This window comes from Protopterus annectens, chromosome 10.part0 (assembly GCF_019279795.1).
Source record: "Protopterus annectens isolate FY-2018-M chromosome 10.part0, PAN1.0, whole genome shotgun sequence".
NCBI classification, from domain to species: domain Eukaryota; kingdom Metazoa; phylum Chordata; order Ceratodontiformes; family Protopteridae; genus Protopterus; species Protopterus annectens.
Window position 1 is genome coordinate 942,126,156 of NC_056744.1, and position 22,497 is coordinate 942,148,652.

The following is a 22,497-nucleotide window of genomic DNA, read 5'->3' on the forward strand; positions in this document are numbered from 1 at the left end:
GTTCAAGACCTGCAAGGTCTATTTATTTTGCTGCTAGGCAGAACAAGAACTGTTGGATATAGAGTGGTTAAGGCAGTTATGAGCAGCTTTAAGTGGGTTTGCGTGGGTTTACTCGACGGTAAGCACTGCTAACTTATGGTTTAACAAATAAGCGCTTACACCGTGTATGCTTCGCTTACCAGTGCACAAATGTGCTTAGCATTTACATTTAAGCAATGCTTACACCTGCTAAGCATAGCTCAGCACTGGTAACCAGAGCTCACATTCCAGTCTGATAAAATAGCAGGGTAATTACATCTTTGATAGGTGTATTTAATTCCATGTACATAGCATGCTTCTAAGTGCTGTCATTACAGTAGGAGGGGGTGTGAGTCTACTGTCTGGGACACTTGGCTATATATGGCTTGTACAACAATCTTTTCCATTTGAATGAGTTTCATACATGGGTAGTATCCCAGGTTATATGCAGTCACATTGGCATGTAGTGTATCATTACGTTACTACTATTAACAGTGCTTTCCCAAGTAAGAGTAGATTGCAGCTTGTAGTACTGGAACCAAATGCTCGTGCATGCAAAGATGGACTCTGAGTCCTGACTATCATGTTCTTGGTGTGTGAGCTGTGTGTCATTAAATATTTGCTACTGGATATTGATCTGACATGTGGATATTAACTGCAGACTACTGTGTATATAGGACATGTCATTGAGGTCTGCTGTCATGTAGTAATGGCATACTTATTAGTGTCAGATGTCTATCTGTCAAAACATTCATCCTAATGCATAACCAGTTGGCTAGCTGATGTCTGTCTGTCCTCCGTACAGATGTGCAGATGTCAGGTATCCATCTTGGCTGCTTACAGGCAAGCTATGCTTGACTGAAACTGGCATGTCTGCCCAGCTGTGTTATGAATGCCACAGCTAGGAAGCCCCACCCTGTATGCACTACATAGGTCCATAAGTTGGTACTAGGCTATCAGCCCTAGGGCCATATACAAGCCTAACCATAACAATTCCCTAGCTATTTCTTCCCACACTATTTACTTTCCTGTACCTGTACATGCCATGGATACCTCAACTGCACTACCTCAGTCAACAGAACATGCTTTGGTACAAGTCTCCAAGACAGACACTGAACATGTTATGTAATATATGTTGCATTCATGTCAATTGGAGCACCTCACTGGCCCTCAGCAAGAGGGAACCAGATGATTGGATGTTGCATTTAACTCTCACCCTGAGGATCACTCACTTGGCATCAGTTGATAGATGGCCTGCTGACAAATGGCAGGTGGCATGATACCACTGTACCCACATCCTCATCTCTTCTCATCTCTCCATGGACAATATCCTGGTACACACCTAGGAACACCTGCACCTATGGATACCAGTACTGACAAATGTGTCACAGTGCATTACTGAGAATAAACATGTCTGTGTGTTTGTAAACCTATAGTTGATAATACCCTGAAAGCCTTCTCACCCATTACACCCCCCATTGCCATAGTTAGAAATGGCTGCTGCTGTAATGGACATTAAATGTACCTTGTTACACTCTTCACCCTATGGGTTACCTGGATCTTTCAGTACCAGCACAGCACTGTTGTACAAATGGGTAGATAGGCATGGGTTACCCTCTGAGTCCTGCCAAGTGTGTGTATATGTGCAAGTGAGTATATTTGTAGGATACAGCATTCTGAGGCCACATTCACCTAATACAATACACCTTGCCATACAGTATAAGGGGTAGTGATGTTGCTGACCATAGGAGAGTCATGACAAACCATCACCCTACTAACCCTGTGGCATATGCAATAGATGCATATTCCTGTAGTACAATTCTTGAGATAGACAAGGGATTGTATTGCAGTCCTGGTCAATGTGTGATTGTGGGTATGTCAGAGTATTGTCATGGGTTTCAGTGAGTAAATATCCAATGTGGTGTGTGTGGGTGCTGGGCATACTCTCTTTTCATGATGGTACCCCCAGTACATGTTCCAAGGTCCACTGTATGGGAACTACTGTCACCATCAACCATACAGATAACTAATTACGCTATCCAGCCCAATGATGCATGTGCTGTGTGCAAATTATCTGTAACAGAATGGACTAACTGACAAGGTAGTTAGCACTGGGTTTATTAGTGCTAACTACCTTGTCAGTGAGTCCATTCTGTTAGAGATAATTTGCACACAGTCCAATGATGTATGTGCTGTGTGCAAATTATCTGTAACAGAATGGACTCACTGACAAGGTAGTTAGCACTGATAAACCCAGGTCTCTCAGATGTGTCCATGTCTGTTATTTGTTTGTCAATGTGTATATGGCAGTATGTCACACTATGTTATAAAGCCCGCTTTAGCGTGCTTTTGCGTGAGTTAGCGCGGAGTTGCCCATAGAGCACCATCGGGCAGCGCCGGTTAAACAAGGTTAAACTATTTCTGGCTCCGTAAAGTCTGCTCTTCAATTTTTCCCTTAGAACTTCTCTACTTGCAATCTAAACAGTCTATTCTCTATCTCAAAAGCTCATCACTTGCTCCTAAAGCATTTTATATAGGTAAAGTACTTATATACTAAACAAAGTACTACATTAGCCTAGAATCCCCTTGAGTACCCATTTCCCTATAGGTCCCTTCTGACTCAGTTACACAGCAAACTTTTTCACTTTTCTAGCATGTCGAAGGGTCAGTTGCTAGCGTCCTCTCCTGTTCAGCTGGTGAATCTGGGCATCTTGAGGCAATGTTACAATTGCCTCATGTACACAGACAACCCACTCCTTCTCCCACAAAACACAAATACATGTGAGAGATGCAACTATATAGCCAAACTGGAGGCTGAGCTCTCTCAACTCAGGACTGGCAAGACCAGACAGGAGGAGAAGGAAACCACGTACACCACAAACCCAGTTTCACATAGAACTATCACAACTGCAAAACAAACACATAAACACACAAAGACATACTCGGAGGCACTGATCAAAATGCTACCAAAACTACAGAGGCCTTCAAAGCAGACACCCAAGCAACTGCCACCTCAAGACATAAGACATGCAACACATAGTTCTCAAAGTCAGTGTGCTAAACAGTCACAGCCCTTAAGGCCAAACACAATGCCAGACACATTTGTTATAGGTGACTCCATAGTCAGACACACTGACGTCCCACTCACCAGACTGAACAAGGAAAAGATCACAGTAAGCTGCCTGTTAGGCGCTAGAATCCGCCACATAACACAAGCACTCAGGTCACTCCACAGCAAGTACAAGTATGACTCAGTCATTGTCCATGCCGGTGTGAATGACCTGAGACGCACCTCCTGGACTACATGAAAAGAGACATAGAGGAGCTCTCAGATTATGTAGCCCAGGCCGGTATGACCCTGACCCTGAGCAGTATCTTACCCTCACCAAGAATGATGCCACAATACAGAGACAAAATGATCAGCTTTAATAATTGGCTTAATTACTGGTGTCATTCTAAGGGGATCCAATGTCTGTCTGCCTGGGATGACATGCTTGACAAGCCATGCTGCTTCGCAAGGGACGGCTTGCACCTGTCACCCTGGGCTTCGGATATTGGCAAAGGCTCTTGCCACCCCATAGTGCCTTTTTAGGCAAGGCTCAAATGATAAACCTACCGCCCTAGAAAACAAAAATGGAGAAAAACTAAGGGTAATACTGCTCAATGCCAGAAGTCTAAACCTCAAGATGCATGCCCTCAAGCCCTCCTCAGTATGGAGAACATCGATGTCTGTGCTGTGACTGAAACCTGGTTCAAGGCTCCTGAGAGCACCCCAGCACTATCAGGTTATACCTCATATCATGCGTTCCGCCCCAAAATCCGGACCGAACCACAAAAGGAGGGAGTATCCATATTCATAAAGGATACCCACACCTCCAGGTTAGTGGCAATGCACGAAGCATCGGAGACCATCCAGGTGCAATTAACCATAGGTAAAACTGCCCTACAGTTTGTAGCATGCTACAGACCACCTTCTCAAACTCAAGAAACCCACACAGCCTTCCTGAAGACACTGGAGAGTATGAATGTCTCTCCAAACACCATCATATTGGGTGACTTCAACTACCCAAACATAGACTGGGAACATTACTCAAGCCCCAACACCCTAGCCCAAATGTTCCTGGAGTTCATAAACTCAAATGCTATGGAACAATTAGTCACCATTCCCACAAGAGGAGAAAATATACTAGACCTGATCATCACAAACATGGGGACAAAATGCTCCACACTGGAAGTATATCCCTCATTGGTGAGATCAGACCATGAATTAATCTCATTGGAGATCCACATCCCGCCCCCACCCCCAGCAAAAAAGACCACAGTGAAGAACTTCTCAAAAGCAAACTTCACACTTCTTAAGACTGGAGTGATATCCTTCAAGGCCCCCGAGCCAGTGGAAACCACAACCCACGCTGCTGAAACCCTTACAAATGCCTTCTACGAGCACCTCCAGGAATGTATGGATCAAGCAATCCCTAATAAAATCAAGACCCTTTCCACCAAAGGCAGGCACCCGGTCTGGTGGACCCCAGCCATAAACAAACTCTACAACAAGAGGAGAAAGCTACTACATGACAGAGCAAAATCCCTAAAGGGAAGGCATCTCTGATCAATACTAGCAAAAACTACGATCACTCATAAAATCATCCAAGGCCAACTTTGAGAAAAATCGCTAATGACACAAAAGACAATCATAAGGCCTTCTTTAGCTATGTTAGAAACCTGGGTGGAAACTCCCAGATATGCTCAGAATTAGTCCAAAATGATAAAAAATCACTGAACCCACAGACATTGCCAACATACTGGCAGACAGGTTCAGTGCAAATTTCTCCTCCCTCCCCCAAAGGAGAAATATCTATCCCACCAGAGTCTAGCCTCCCAAACATCTCAAATGCCCAGGTGAGAGCTGCTCTCTCTAAAGCAAAAACACAGCATCAATGGGACCGGACGGTGTCCCCAGCTGTGTGCTACGAACTCAATGAGGAACTAAACCCACACATAAGGCTGCTGTTTAATCTTAGCCTTACTACAGGATACGTACCCAAAGAATGGCGACGGCAACTGTGGTCCCACTCCACAAAGGCGGTGCTTCACGGACCCTGGAAATTACCGCCCCATAAGCTTGACGAGCCTTGTCTGCAAAGCTATGGAGAGGATCATAATGGAACTCATAAATAAAGACACTGGGGACCTACAGACACTGGATCCTACCCAATTTGGCTTTGTCAAGGGCAGATCCTGCCTCTTGAACTTGGTCGACTTTTTCGAAACAGTCACTAAGGCCATTGATGAGGGTAAGGCAGTTCACACAGCCTACCTTGACCTAGCTAAAGCGTGACACAATACCCCACTCAGGCATCATAGAAAAGCTCACCAGCTTAGATGTAAACCCATATGTCACAAGATGGGTTGCAAACTGGCTCAAGGACAGAACACACAGGGTTAGAGTTGCTGGTGCCATGTCAGACTCTAAGCTGGTCATGAGCGGTGTCCCACAGGGCTCAGTCCTGGGCCCTCTTGTTCAGCATTTATTTTCTGAAGTGCAGGCAAACATAGGGGATTGTGGCTGACAAAATTTGCAGATGACTGCAAACTGGGCACCATAATTGACACTCCATCAGACACAGACATCCTCCAGAGAGGTCTCATAGAAATGGATAACTGGTGCCAGAGCCATGGCCTTAAGCTAAATGCCAAAATGTATAGTCATACCCTTTGGGAAAAACAAGGTAACCCTAATTACCACATAGGTGGTAATCCATTAAACACGGAAGAAGTTATCAGGGACCTGGGGACCCAAGTTGACAGTAACCTCTCTTTTGACACTCACATTGCCAAAGTGGTTAGGAAGACCTTCTACATTGCCCACCTGATCATGAAGGGATTCACATCTAGATCAGGAGAGGTCATTGTACCCCTGTACTCTTCACTTATCAGACCAATGATTGAGTACAACGCCCCATTCGGAATGTACCTTACCCGACACCTGCAGCAGTTGGAAAGACCCCAAAAGTTCCTCACCAAAAGGATAAAGGGGCTCAAACATATGTCATACGATGTCCGACTGAAGAAACTCCAGCTCTATTCAGTTGCATACCGTCTGCTCAGAGGTGATCTGTGCCTGACATACAAGGCCATGTCCAACCCGGAATTAATGGACATGCTCCACCTCAAAAAAGCCAAATCCACCAGAGCCACGAGAGCAAGAGACTTAAACCTCAACACGGATATAAATAGGACATGCTGGAGGGACAGATTCATCACCCAGAGACTCCCTACACTATGGAACAGAATTCCAGTCCATGTGAGGCAGAGCCCCTCACTGACGAGTGGATGGGAGATCGTAGGTTTACCCCGGGAATCATCTCTGTGTCACTGCTGGACAGAGGCACAGCAAACTAATGGGTATAATATTCTCATCCTAAGGGGTGGTGAAAGCCACACACACTCTGGCTAGGCTTATAAATGCCCTAGGGCAGATAGCCTAGTATGAACCTATGAACCTATGAACCTATGTATTGTTCATAAACAACCAGTACATCCCCCATTACCATACTGTACAAGGCCTGGTGATGTTCCTCACTTAACAAGTAACCTAGGACACATTTCATCATAAAAGCTGTGTTGTGTGTGTAATTAAGGCCACACACATTAGTAGCAAGGTAGGGGTTCCACTCTCAGTGTTGTCAAGTAAGAGTGTTTGTGTATGTGAAGGGATCTACTTCAGTTTGCAGAAAATGCATGTTCCAGGAGGTCATCTGTCTGAGAATTGACTGGCAAATGCTAACATTTCAAAGGTATCATCTTGTGGAAATTCAGTCCATCAAAACTAGTAGTAGATGTTTAAATGCCCTCTTCCCCACTGTATAGCTGTACAGCGATACTAGGGTTGGTATATATAGTTGGATGTAGATCTTGTGGACACAGCCACCATCATTGGGGTTATTGCTGTGTGTATTCCCCGCTTAGTCGGCTGTATTACTGTACAGTTCATGTTAACAGGTTAAGTAGTTGTCAATCAGACTATCTGTGGTTCTACACCACCCCACACCTTCCAAGGGGTAGGGCTGTGCTACCCACACCAGCACACCTATGTTAGCCAAGTCAAGGATTGAACTACACTGGAGAAGGGAACATATACTCTGCTAGTACCATTGTCAATGACATTAAACTATCAGACTGATTATTTCCTGATATGATGTTGTGCTTATTCTGTCTTGTTGGAATTACATAGGTTAAAATGGGTTCCCTGCAAAAATACATACATTCATGTGTACAGTATTTTCTGTGTATTGCATTATCACCAAAGCCTCTGTGTGTGTGTGTGTGTGTGTGTGTGTGTGTGTGTGTGTGTGTGTGTGTGTGTGTGTGTGTGTTATACACAAACATGTGGTGTGTACCACCCAGTACACTTACCAGTGTCCACTGTAGAAGGGCTGCTAACATCAGCCACCATGCATTCATCTGTATACACCCCTCAGACCTATCAGCCGTGTGGCACATGCAGTAACTGTTATACCAACCTGTGACTTGTGTTCAGCTGTACCCAGGATATGGCACAGTCAAGGTGTCACCACAGTGCCATACTCCTTGTAGGAAACAACAGCAGACCAACATCCTGCTGACACATAGACACCTACAACACAAATGGAATACATCAGTCAGTGTTAATAACAGCTATAATGCATCATGGCTGGACAGCTACACATCCTGACTTGTAAGCATTAAACTTTAGTGCTGAAAACATGTTACACAGCATTACATTGGTACACCTTAGTACATTCACCCTGTGCATCAGAACCATATTAGCCTGTCCCTGCATTGATGTTATGGATGACAGGAATGTGGCACAGGTATCATCATATGCACAGAGTGTGTTGTGGGTTTGCCAGAGACTTAGGCTAAGATATTTGGTTGACATCATGTGTGTGTGTTAGGGGGTTTCATTATTAATTGGGCTGTGCAGATGTGGTGTGTGGGGTATGGGGTTGCCCTAGCTGTGTTGGTGATGTGTGTATGTATGCATGCACACAGTTCTGCCATGTGGCTGCCCTATACAGGGGTTTGTTGGACAGCTGCAGACTGAACCTGGCAAGGTGTGCAGTTCACTATCTCCGGCCGTGGACACAAGAACTGTGCCTGCCAGGGGTTCCAAGGGCACTACCAGGTACAAAGTCAGATATGGTACTCTGCTATGAAGATGACAATTGTCTGCTGGATCTGGGTCCCTCTTGGGACTGGCCAGGGCCATGTGTACATGGCCTGCTATGTTGTAGTGTGGACAGAGCCCCCTGTTAAGTGCTGGTACTGCCACTACAGGAGCGGCTCTGACTTGTTGCACATCCACGTCAACCTCCACCTGTTGGTGTTGCTGACCTATGTTCATGTGGCTTTCTCACTACTCCCACCATATGCTCAAGCACATACATTGCAGGTTGAAGACTCTCACCATATCACCCAACCTTCTATTCAGGACCTCTGCAAAATAACGGTGGGCACCTGCAAGATCAGGGATGTTGTCAATAACAGCAGAATGAGTAGCCCTCTAGAGCCTCAGACCTTGTCTGGTATAATGTTCCATATGTCCCTGTGCCTCCATGACAGCCTGGACATACTTCTGGTGACACCTGCTGTGGCACTTCTGCCAGGGGCATGATGACTAGCAGCTCTCCTATGAGCACCCCTGTACGTCTGCCTGTGTGGTACCTCACTGGTCATCCGGCTATGACTGCTGTGTCCAGACACACTTGCTGTAGTCACCGCACTCTCCTGTCCCATGCCACCACCCACTAACTGTCCCTCATCTATGGCCACTGGTGATGGGGTATGTATAGGCAATGTGACTGTGTGCAGGGAAGGGGTGGATAACAGTGGGATGTCAACCAATGGTACAGCTTCAGTCCCTGACAACCCTGCTTGTGCCTCACCATACCTATCATCATTGTCAGAGTCTCTATAGACACTAACATCAATTTGCCTGCAGGAGGGACCCTGACCCACCCCGCCACCTGTGAGGGGAAGACAAGAAAAGCACTTTAAAACCTGTATATCATTGCTTAACAGTACACACACACACACACACACACACACACACACACACACACACACACACGCACACACACACACACTTACAGGTGAGGTTGCACAAAGATATTACACACAGACCTGTCATTATCCAACTGTCAACATGCATTACATATAGCACTCAACAGCATGCAACGCAGCTATAGTCAATCCCTGTTACTGACATTATACATCTCTGTGATGCATGAGTTGTGTTAGTAGATGATGCCCCTTCCCCTGGAATACACTGCACCCATGTACATAGTATTGCTGTGCACCTGTTCAGAACCCTGGCATGTACTGTGCACCATACCACACAGGTGTACATGCTATTGCTGAATGTGTATATGTGTGTCAGTTATATTTGCTCTGCTGCTCACAGCCCCTATGTGTTTTTATCTGACACATACCTGGGATGATATGAGGACAAATGTCAATAGTGAATGCCTGATGTCTGATTTGCAGATCTCATCATCAGCGGTGCATGTATAAGCAATACAATTCAATTACACTGACAACGTTCAAAGCTTACTGTGGCTATGAGGAGTGTACACACTCTTATTGACATGGCACCCTCTTCCCTGATATGCCATGGGGCCACAATACTGCATATGTTAACATTACACAAACCTGATATGTGACATATGACCTATGCAATCAAATGCAGTATCAAACAAATGTGTTAGTTGTGCAGATGCTGATTGAGATGCATACAATGTGTGGGTACATAAGTGTGCACACCCTTAACATTATGGCTTGTTGCATCAACTGTTAAGTGTACTGCAGCAGTCTTTATTCCTGGAAGGGGTATACTAGCATGGCCCATCTGCACTTGCCAGTATTTGGTCACTCTGCCCTACAAATGTCCCCCAACTCTGCCAGATTGCATGATCAACTCATGTGCACAGCCCTTGGAGGTCACACAGTGCCTTCACTATTGCTGTGGAGTCAGGGTTATGTCTGCCGCAATTCATGATCTTGTCTGTGTGCAGATACAACCATTCTTAGAGAGCTTTGGATGTCTGCTTTAGTTCACTGTTGTGTTTCAGGATGACACCCCTCCCCATCCTCAGCCTTTTTGCAGATGCATGACAACTATGGGCCACACATGAGTGTAATTTTGCAGTGTCCAAAACTCAGAACACCATGTGTATCTTCCTGGTCCCTGCTAATGAATGGCAAATGCACCAGCAAAGTACAGATGGAGATGGTGGGCCTAAGGTGGACTGAGTTGTTGCTTGTGCAGCACATGAATCTTTATTAATACTGTCTGCAGGTTTCAAACTTGGTCTTGGCACACCATTACACATTGCAGCACATGCCTTTGGGGGACTTTTGATGTTATGCATATGCTACCTATAGAAAGCCCTGGATGATGTTTCCTGTGGAACAACTTTCCCATCTGATTACCCTAACCCATAGGCCACACTTATGCAGAGTCCAGGCAAATGTCGACACAGGTACTGCACAGCCAGTACTTGATAGACATTCCTGCAAATGCCTCAGTGTTGCAGCATGTTTCTAGGCAGCCTCCATGACCAGTTTGCAACATGTGCTGTCATCTGTCTTGGATGGCCATCTGTTTATTTTCTCCATTAATGTTGTCCCATACTTCCTCATCACATACATGACTGTCTGCACTGTTTGCCATGGTATATGCAATGGTGAGGTAAGGCTACATCTTCCACTTCTGAGTAATACCTGTTCGAATATGGGATCCATTCCATGGTTTGTAAGATGTGTGCAAGCCATGCCTGCCTCTGTTGCAGGTGGGTGGGTAAATGTCATGGACATACGTCTTGGACAGCAGACCATTTCTTGGTGTGACATTGAGGACCTGTACTTGATGGAAGGTGCATACTCATAAAGAGTGAATGCTGACAGTACAATAGCTGCTTCCACAATATGTTATTTGGAGTGTGTGCACACATTTGCTTCCAGTGTTTGTTAAGGTATGTATTCCCCATATTTGCTGTCCTAACATAGGATTCCATATTACACATTCATTGCTCATGTTAGGATCACATTACAGGTTGCAAGGGTTGTGGAATGTGGTATTGTGATATGCCATTGTGTAGATCTACATCAGTTGCCATTGTAATAGTGGTATATACACTGTTGTAGCCACTGTATAAGGATAATGCTTAAGACATGTTCCTACTGTAGGCCATTTGTCCCACCATTATGTTCATCTCTGTGCACACATCTTGCAGTGACAGGTTGTTAGTTATCTTGTAGGACTCTTACACACCCTTCAGATATGCCACCATGGTGACCACTGTGATGCAGTGCAGTTAACAACAACAGTAAGTGAACATGTACAGCATGCATTATGGGTAGGTGTGTTAAATGTGTGCATGGCAAATACCATGGCCATAACATGGCTGGTGCATTGGCAAACCTGAACAAAAAACACACCATACTCACCAGCTACAGGCTGCTGCCCCAGAGGTATACCAGAAGGACCTACATAGTTGTGTGAGAGATGTGATGTTAGTAGCCACACCTGTGGCATTGGTACAGTGTGGGACCAGCATTTCAGTACATCAACAGTACAAGCCCACAATACTACAGATGATACACATCTGTTCATTACTACACTGCAGCAATAGACTATATATATTTTATCTCACATATGCATGATGAAACTTTAGAGATTCTGATGGATAAGCAACAGTGGTCTACTGATGTGCCCTGTGGCCTTACCTGCATGCTCCTCGTCCATTGTGTGGGTAGCATCCACCTCCACAATACTATCAGCTGGTTCTTGGCTTTGCTGGCAGGCAGGTACCCCAAGGCTGGTGAGGAGCTCCTCAGCATGTGTCAGGGGGGCTGGATGGCATGACCCCCAACTGTGGCTAGCTGGTCCTTCCTAACTGTAGCAGCACGCTGACAGGCATGGTGGAGGAGGTCAGTGTAGTGATGTCGGACCTGCTCATAACTGTGGTTATGCAGGTTGACATCGTTTACCCTGTGGACAAGCTCATTCCACAGGGCAGTCCTCTCCTGCAGATTGTGGGCTGTACGGCTAAAGAGTGTTTGGTGGTGCTGCACCAGGTAGTTAACAATTACATCATTTTCCTGGGGGAATACACTGGAAGCCACTCTCTAGACATAGTGCCTGAAAGACATAAAAAGGAGGAAAAAGGTCTGAGGACCTCATACTGCAAGGATATATTAGTTGTTAATTGACATCTCTGTCTCCCCCCACCATATCTGCAACAATAATCTGAACGCACAACTCAATGGGTATGTTTACAGCAAACCTACTGTTGGGACATATATTGTATTGTACGACAAATATTGAAATGTGTTCCATGATGAAACACTATTATTGGTGGCTAAGAATGTCACCTGCATGCCATTGTAAGGGCCACTATGGTTCCATATATGCATGTGTTCTGTTTGCTATGCGACTGCTCCAAATCTGGTATTTTGTGTTAATTGGAATATCTATGCATGTTGTTAGAAGTAATCATGGATTGTGTGGACTATTACTACCCAGATATGCTCTAAAACTGCAACACAATAGCATGTTTAGGAAGGTTGTTCCCAGCAGAACCACCTCTCCCACCTCATCTGGCCATGTTACTAGGTCACAGCACATCTGGGACCCACCCCAAGAGCTCATTGTCTGGTGGTCCTGCACCACCTTCAGGTGTAACCACCTCAGGGGATGGTGCTCATCCCCCTGGGAGCACACACAGACAGGATCCTGCCACCTGAACTCAGGTCCAGGGTCTGGTGCATAGGGAGCTCAACAGAAAATTTGGGGATCTGCTACACCACCTTGAGACCCTCGATAAACAATTACAGGGTCTGCATACTCAGCCCCCAGCTCAGCCACCTGCAGGGCTGTGAAGGTGCAGTGGTGACTGCCCATGGGTGGGGACATTGGTCCTACTGTTTCCATTTGGGGGGCTCATGGGCTTCCACTTTCCAAACACCCCTCCCCATCCAAGGTGTTTACCCACCACAGGTTTCATATACCACCCCTGTATGCTGTCTTGTCTGTCTTCCAACCTAACCTACCTCCCCAAATATACCTACAATCCTTCCCCAACATCCCACTCTCACCTTCACAAACAAACAGCAATGTGTTCCCAACATGGATTTCACACCAGACATAACTGTCCATTTCACACCCGCTTACAACTGTATATATATATATATATATATATATATATATATATATATATATATATATATATATATATGGGCCCCTTCAAAACATCTAAAACCCATAACATCTATATATATATATATATATATATATATATATATATATATATATATATACGTGTGTAATGTTTTCTCAAACATATCATGCAGCACAGTAGGGAAAATGTATTTCTGTATAAATATATATATATATATATATATATATATATATATATGGATCTACTTCACAATGCCGAAATTTCAGAATGCTGACAACCATATGGCCGACACTATATGACCGACATCCGAAATCTTGACATTGTAAGTAGACCATGTAAAAGGAAAATAAAATTTCCTTTCAACTGTTAGCAGAGGGCTCTGCCCCCCTGCACCCCCATGAGAGGCTCTTCCCCCCACACCTCCCGTAACTTTAATATACCAAATCTGAGATCGCACTACAGTGTAGGAATGGAAATCTTTCCATTCTGCACTATAGTGAGATGCCAGATCCTCATTGTCGGCATTCTGAATGTCGATCATATGGTGTCAGCCATATGGTTGTCGGCATTCTGGAGTTTTGGCAATGTCAGGTAGACCCATATATATATATATATATATATATATATATATATATATATATATATATATATATATATATATACATACATTTTGATATATATATATATATATATATATATATACATATATAGATATATGTGTGTGTGTGTGTGTGTGTGTGTGTGTGTGTGTGTGTGTGTGTTTGTATATATGTAGACATACACGTATCTCTCTCTCTCTGTCTCTCTCTATATATATATATATATATATATATATATATATATATATATATATATATATATATATATATATATATATATATATATATATATAGAGGGAGAGAGAGAGAGAGCATTTAAACATCAGGTCCACACTCTCTAAATCTCCTTCCTTCACAGCTGCACTGTTCTGTCTTGCTACAAAACGGACATGTCACATGTGGACACAGCCTAACATTAGGGGGTATATGTAGGGACATATTGTGGGTACACCTATTACAAATCTATGAAGTTTGTGCATGATACATTTCATGTTAACATGACTGTCCTGAAGGTGGTGGGGTCTAAAACACGTGTCTATCATGACTTCATTACTTCCACCTTCAGCTATTTGCCACACTAATATACATGTCTTGAGGTGCTGAACACACACTATGATGGCTTACATCTTGTCATTCAGTGCTGATCTGCACAGTTGACAGGTATGGTCCACTGCCCACTGGGCCAGATGTTATGTCCATAGCAGTTGTTCAGCAGGACTTCATTACAGCAACAAGTCTTGATGGCACATATAAATATTTCCACATCATCTATCCCTTTATTACAGACCAAGTACTACATTCAGTTACATGCATATATGTTTCACATACCTGTTTTAGTATTGTCTTCTCTTCTATGTACACTTTATGTATCCCTTGTTGTATTTAAATTTGTTTTGGTTTGGTTTGTAGTATTTTTTTCTCTCTCTCTCTCTCTCTCTCTCTCTCTTTGTCTTTCCACTACAGGGATTGAGCTGGTTTGAATATGTTGCAGCATGGATTTTGTAGGTAATGCTCATGATCAGGTGATGGCCTCTACACCAATTGGTGTTCACCACTTGCTAATTGCATGCAGCCAGCTGTGTAGTACTTCCAATTACCAATGTCATGGCAACCCACTACTATAAATTACTACATCATGTGGGTGTTGTCCCTTTACCTTTCCTGTATGGAAGATATCCTTCCTCTGTGTGGGCAGCAGTGTTACAGACAGCAGTGTTACAGACAGCAGGTAAGAATACCTCTTACAACAGGACTTTCAGACACAGGCCAACTATATATTTGTATAAGGTTCCAGACCTACGGACAGTGTGAGTATTGCTGTTATATGCATTGAATACCACTAATTTTACAGGGTTTGTATGTACATGCTAGTTTTGCATGGAATGCAGTGTGTCTGCATAGCTGTCAACTGTGGGCCTATCCACAGGATGGCCAGAGGAATGGCTATGTTTTGTCTGTTCACCACACAGGTCTTGTCTCTGATATATCAGTGACATTCTCTCTGTTGAGTGCTATCAGTGCATGGGAACATCCATTTGTGTATCTGACTTCATATTCCTGAGTAAGGGCATGTTGTAAGCAATCCTGTAACACCAGCAACTTTCACAGTATATAATAGCAATATTGCAAATATGGCCCTGTGTTCCAGCCTCTGTCCTCCACCTATATACCAGGCTTTGTCCCGATGTCATGCAGTAAGAGGTTGTTGAGTAATGGCCTATCATTATTTAGTGCTGGCATTCCTGCTATCATTCCAGTGATGTTGTGGACTACCACACAAATTTTGGGGTAGGGTCCATATATATGATGGCTACAGCTGGACAAAATGTGTGTGACATTGTAAAGTCCAGAGGTCAGTGTATGTAAAACACTGTTATATGCCCTTGTAAGACATTTTATGAGGGAGGCGTATGAACTGCTTTTAACCTAGGCTGTTACAAAATGTGAGGGATATCAGTAGTAAGACACATGAAGGTATATGGCTGTACATTTTCATACATTTCACCATTGGAACAGTGGTGGGCTAGAGCTTACTGTCTTACAGATAATTCTGTTTGTCAGTGTGTGATGATGTTTTAAGTTAAGCATTGTTATGTAACAGATACATTTTCATTGTGACAACTTAATTCTTTTCTCCCTAGGGGTTGAGTACATAGTGTAATTGGAGGCTGCTGAACTACATTGTAATTAAGAAGTGTTGACTGGTTCTTATCTTCAAGGTAAGTGTTTTTTTTACTGTTGTGCTACTTGAAGGCCTTAGTTTGGACAGCAACATATGTCATGTTTTCAGATTACTGTATCAAATGTTTTGCTTGAGAGTTGCATTACTCAGTTATTATGTATTTCAAACACCTAACTGCTGTAAAAAATGGCCTATGCAACTGAAATAGTACACAAACATTTCTATGTCCTTTGACTTGTCTGTGGGTATATGTTTCATGCAATAATTGTCTTTTGTATGAAAGAATCAAACACTGTCCATTTTAAAAGGTGGCAAATGTAGGAATACTGGCTGTTCAATATGCTGTGCATCCTCTAAATATACTCTTTTTATACATATTTATAAGTAGTAATATATTTATATGTGTATGTATGTGTATATAAATATATATATATATATATATATATATATATATATATATATATACATCTATATGTATATATATATATATATATATGTGTGTGTGTGTGTGTGTGTGTGTGAGTGTGTGTGTATGTATCATTGGAATGTTTACTGCTTCCACATTGTACATTCCCTATGACAGACTGTTCTGCATGATACATTAGTGATACAATCCTGACATCATACAGCTGAGATGGCTTACTGTTAACTTGTTGTGGCTATGTTGTGCAGCATCCTGGATTTGAGACTTGCAAGTGTTGGTTGTTGTGTTGCAAGGCAGATCTGTTCAGCTGTGAAGGAGGGGATGATATCAATAATTACAAGAGGTATTTATTTTGGGCCCCTTCACCCCCATTAACAGAGCCTATGGTCAGATGTTTTGCAGTGAGAGATTCAGAGTGTGGATCTAATGTACAAACGCAATACACATGTTTTATATCTATCTATATCTATATCTATATGTATATATATATATATATATATATATATATATATATATACATATACATATATATTTTTTTTGTTTTGTTTTTATATATAGCTATATATATATATATATATATATGTGTGTGTGTATATATACATATATATTTTTGATATGTATATATATATATATATATATATATATATATATATATATATATATATATATATTTATATACACATACATACATCTACATGTGTAAATACATTTCCCCTACTGTTGAATGACTGTGCTGCATATGTTTGTGAAAGCATCAAACTTATTTATACCTCAAATGGCTTTGTGGTATATCCCTTTGGCTATAGTGTGTAGGGTCCTGGGTTTGAGATTTGCAAGGGATGATTATTTTGTTGCTGGGCAGAATAGGGGCTGTTGGAGACAGAGTGATTAAGGCACTTTAAAGTGGTTGCAAGCTGGTTTAAGTGGGTTTGTGCAGAGCAAAGCAATGCTTACGTGAGCTCAGCTTCACTTACACCCGCTTACGTCCACTTAAAGCCACTTAAACCCACGCTAATTTCAAATAAAGAAAAGAAAAAAGGAAGATAGGAAATGGGTGAAATTGGGACAAGCAGGGGGACAAACAAGAGGAGAAACAGGTAGGTATGTGCAGGACAGGTGTAGGAAAGGACCATAGCTCTGCATTTGTTTGGCAGCAACAGCTGTTTTCAATGTGGGCAATTTAGAATTTGAGCCTCACACCCTACAAGGAGGTGTGTGGGCATCATACAATATGGATGATTGGTAGGGTTAGATTGTGTGATTGGTAGATGTCTCTGGGCAAAATGCAGAGCTATGTATGGGGCGTAAATTTTTTGTGGGACAGATGCCCTTTTTTTTAAGGTGAGAGTGGGATGATAAAGAAGGATTATAGGTAAGTGTGGTGAGGGAGGTTTGATAGGAGAGGTTACATTTGCAGACAGACAAGACAGACAAGACAACAGATGGGTGGTGTATGACACAAGGAGGGTAAACACCTTGATGGGAAGGGTGGTTGGGAATCCAAGGCTCATGAGCCCCCCAGATGGTAGTAGTGGCACTGATGTCCCCCCGATGGTAGTCACCACTACTCCTTCATAATCCCAAAGGTGGCTGTGCTGGGGGCTGGGCTGGAAGGGCTGCCTGCCCCTCTAGTTGTGCCAGCCTGCCCTCCACCTGGCACAGGCAGTCATCCAGCTCCATTTGAAGGACACTGAGCACCATGCCACAGACCTTGTCCTGGGGGACAACATCCTCACCACACCCACTTGCGGGGGTGATGAGCCCCATCCCCTGCAGCAGTTCCAGCCGAGGGTGGTGCAGGACCAGCAGATGAGGGAAGTCTGTGTTGGGTCCCAGACATGCTGGGACCTGGTGCCTTGGCCAGGTGGGTTGGGAGAGGTGGATCCACTGGGATCCGCCTTCCCATATGAGCTATGGTATGGAAATTAACAATGAATATTGGTTAGTCATGCACAACACATTGCAACATTAGTCAAAATAGCATGCATTGATATTCCCATTTACCCAAAACAGTGCAATTATAACAGTGCCATAGCAAACAGAACCCATGCATATATGGAATAGCATTCAGGGTTGCAACAGCATGCCATTTAGTAGTATGCCAGGCAGGCAATAAAATTGATTATTCAACAGGGAATATTAATATGCACACAGTTTAAACAATGATAAACCAAATGGAACAATGGTCCCAACAGTAGAGGTTTGTTTAAGAACATACCCATGTTGGTTTCAGTGTGTTGGTTGGATCAGTTGAGTGGTGGGGGAAGGGAACAGATTCAACTGACAACTGCTATCAAGTATATTTGTCAGTACACTACTATTCACTAGTCTACATTCTGACCACACTTAACACTCTACCTGGACCATGTGGCTGCTACAGCACACCAACAGCTGTAGATATCAACAGAGCAATTGTACCCTTATTTTAGTTATACACACAAACCTGTTTCTATACCAATTTCTTTACCTGTGGGTCCTGTGCAGATGAACTGTGTGCACACTACATTGCTGTTTCTACACATATTTCAGATTCACATAGTTGCAGGCCCTGGAGTGTGTGTTGTGCCTTTGACATAAATCTACTGTAACATTCTCTGTGTGCAGGTTTCTTGGCAACTGGGGACACTATCTGTGACAGCGTGACACTTGAGGGGCTTGTCTGGGCCAGACTGTAGAATGTGGATGTCTAGCTTGCATCTATTTGTAGGACTGGTGCTGATCAACACAGCAATTGTACACCTTTCATAGTTATACACATCAAACTAAGATTTCTCTTCAGATTTTTTTTACCTTTGTGTCCTGTATGGAAAATGTATGTGTTGCAGTACATTACTTTTTCTATTCAGATTGCAGTTTACAACGTAGAACCAGACTGAGATGTTATTGGTGATCCCTGGATTTGAAATGGTGGTGTGTGTGCAAAATTGAACTACAGGCTTAGTCCTTGTCAGACTCAAATACTGGGGATGTGTTGTGTGTTGATTGTGACATTTCTATTGTACATATTTTTGTGCACAGTACTTTTATTACAACATGTCACATTATTTGTTCCCCATTTTCAGTACAAATTATGCATACACAACAGACATTGCTCTCACTGTTTGTGAAACATGTGCACATTAGCTGGATTGCATTTGACTGTTTTACAACTACATACTGCAATTTAGATTCCTGAGTACACAGTGTAGGTCTTAAGCCTGAACCTGGTAGCCTTATACATTTTCAGTACATTCACAGCTACATACAGCTGGCATTGAAAGGTTAACAGAGGACAATGCTGGCAGACAAACAAGTAAAACACATTCTGATGGAAATATGTACTGTTGCTTTTTTTCAGTTATTTGACATGCTCATTCTAAAGTATACAGACAAGCAGTGCTAAATCAGTTCACCTCAGTTAATGAATTCTGCAGGACATACACGTTTCTATTTTTCAGGTACAAGTGAGATGACACACACCAGTGTTTGGGATCACCTTTATTAGTTTTGACATACATATCTGTGCACAACTCAGAAATCCACAATTACTATTCCTGCATGATCTGCACAGGAGAATGCTTTTCATTTCTAAGTGTTACAGTAGCCCTAACATGGCACATTCTTGGCAGGTTCACTCAGACACACTCATACATATTCTAATATTCCTCTCCTGCATGTTGTACCTTGTTTGCTACTGACATCTGTATTACACAGCAACTGGGAATACTTGATTGTAATGCTGGCAGTCTGACACAGACATTTATTCCTGACTTTTACAGCACAATTATATATACAGGCAGTACTACCATTACTATAATTTTAATTTCTTACTGCTAATATTAGGGTGTATTTTGTACTCACCATATTGCTGATGCAGCCGGGCCAGTTGCTGGGTATGAGCCTCAACATTCTGGGACCTCTCTGCAGCAGCTATATGGGGAGACATCACACATTAATCACACCTGCACAGTCACAAGTTGAACTTTTTCCATACTTAGTTAGAGCTACATAAGACTGCATGCTTACAGACAGGTGCGACATCCTGTGCTCAAGCCTCTTGGATCCACTGGTCCAAGAGTGCACCCCTCCTCTGCTTCAGGTCATTATTGTGGTGACATACCTGCTCACCAGTCCGGGGTATGCCAGTGGCACTGGTGAGATCACATGCAAGCTGGTCCCAGGCCTCTGATTTGTACAACAAGCCCTGGTAATGGCCCTGCAGCAGCCTGCCATCATGTTTTTTTACTAGGAGCCCAACCATGACCCTGGACTCCTGGATGCCCCAATGTTGCACAAGGAAGTGAACACCTTCACCGACACCAGACATTTTGGTCCTGCTGTGAGCAATCCCAAATGGTTATGGCTGTATTCCCACTTGTGTGGTTTAAATAGGGCAGTTTTCCCACACTTTTTCTTGATTGGCTGGTTTTAATATGCTGAACTATGCTTAGCTCTGCACAAATCCGCATAGCAATGCTTGCACCACGTAAGCACAGCTGAAAGACAGTCAACAATGCTTACACTAGCAAAACATTGTTTAAATCTATTTTTTCATTACATTTATAAAGTACTTTTTGCAGTTATATTTTACATATTCCCACCCCTACTGTGCTATACATGAGCCATATGATTGACAGCTATCATTCAATTTCCTTAAAAGTTTTTAAATAAATTGGCAGAGGGGGGATTTGAACCAAGCATGTTCTGCATGGTAGACCATTGCAGTACCACTACACTACAGCCACTTGATGATAGTGGGTGTCACAGTAGCATTTGTCTATCATTTTCAGGATTTCAGCCAGACAAAGCATAACAGCTTGCCACACAAACAAGCTGCCCACCGCTTAAACTTCAGATTTATTTGATGGAAAAAAAACACATTTTTTGTATTTTTATTGCTTACCGCTTGCCCTACTGCTTCCATGCATGTAGGGCAAGAGTGCATATATTCAGGAGTGTGCACATGAAGGCTGCTGCCTTCTAGGTGTTTGTGTTTTTTTTCAGTGTCTGTGGACACTGAAATGTTAGCTACTTATATTTCAGTGTCTGTGGACACTGGTTTAGTATATAATATTAGAGCCAGGCTCTAGTATATACATTGACACTCATCTGTGTCACAAAGTGCCGTATGTCACTTTCTGTGCAAAGGGGGCATGTTAAATGTGCAAACACTGCTTATACATGCCCCCTGTGGTCTTTCCTGGTTTGTGTCCATTTACATTAAATAGCAGTGTGCATTCATGCATATGCAAGGTGCGCTGTTATTCTAAACAGACATGGACCACTCCATGCAAGAATAGTCTTATTCTTGCACAGAGTTTCATGAATCCTGGGGTAAGTGTACAATAAGTGTGCAATATTTTCACTGACTAGACAACAAATGTATAACTCTCGCCTTCTTCCTCCTAATTTATGTTTTCCTTCTGATTTTCTTGCAAGCTTAAATATGGAAGGAGATTCATAAAGGTTACCACAATGTGTAGACTATGTTTGAGATTCATAAAGGTTACCATAATGTGTAGACTACATCTGAAATTCATAAAGGTTACTACAATGTGTAGACTACGTCTATACCTGATCTAATCATTCTGATTTATCGACAGCACAAACAATGTGGTAGGGATATTCCTGAATACAGATCGTGTACACTTAATATAGGCATTGTCACATCCTCCCTCTGGGCCAGTGATCAAGGAGCCTCAGTCCTCACCACTGACATTGGTCGGGAATGTTCATGTTGAGAAATACATACACACACAATATTTTCAGATGTAGTCCTCTGCACCAAGTACAATTTCCCTTATGTGCACACAGGGAATGCACACTCCAGCCCTGAGGGTGGACTTTTTCTCCAGGCCCCAAATAAGAGTCTCCACTGATGACTATAGAGCTAAATCCTTAGCTGGGTGTTCCAAGCCAAGTCTTTCACCACCCTCTCAATAAAATCAGTGCTCTCAGTGTCCCTGTTCAAAATAGGTGACACACACTGTCTTTGAGATTTGATTTACACACACACACCCACACACACACACACACACACACACACACACACACACACACACACACACACAC